We start from the raw sequence: 257 nt of genomic DNA on the forward strand, positions 1-257 counted from the left end.
GCGTTTACTCGGTTCTGTTCCTCCAGGGCTTAATGGAGTCAAGCCAATGGTGCACATGGAATGAATGAATGAATAAAGGAACCGTAGGTGCTCAATATTTTTTGAATGCTCCTTCCACTTTGGCCTTTGAACAGTTAGCCTCTGGAGAGGGCATTCCGTTCTCTGCTGGGATATGGCTTGTCCATTTTTCTTTGTAGGTGACAAATGGCAAAGAAAAAATAGAAAATATTATTATTTTTAATCGTTTTATTAGGGGC

The sequence above is a fragment of the Echinops telfairi genome, unplaced genomic scaffold (assembly GCF_000313985.2).
Source record: "Echinops telfairi isolate 266 unplaced genomic scaffold, ASM31398v2 ScPeMD7_7475;HRSCAF=8513, whole genome shotgun sequence".
Taxonomy (NCBI): Eukaryota; Metazoa; Chordata; class Mammalia; order Afrosoricida; family Tenrecidae; genus Echinops; species Echinops telfairi.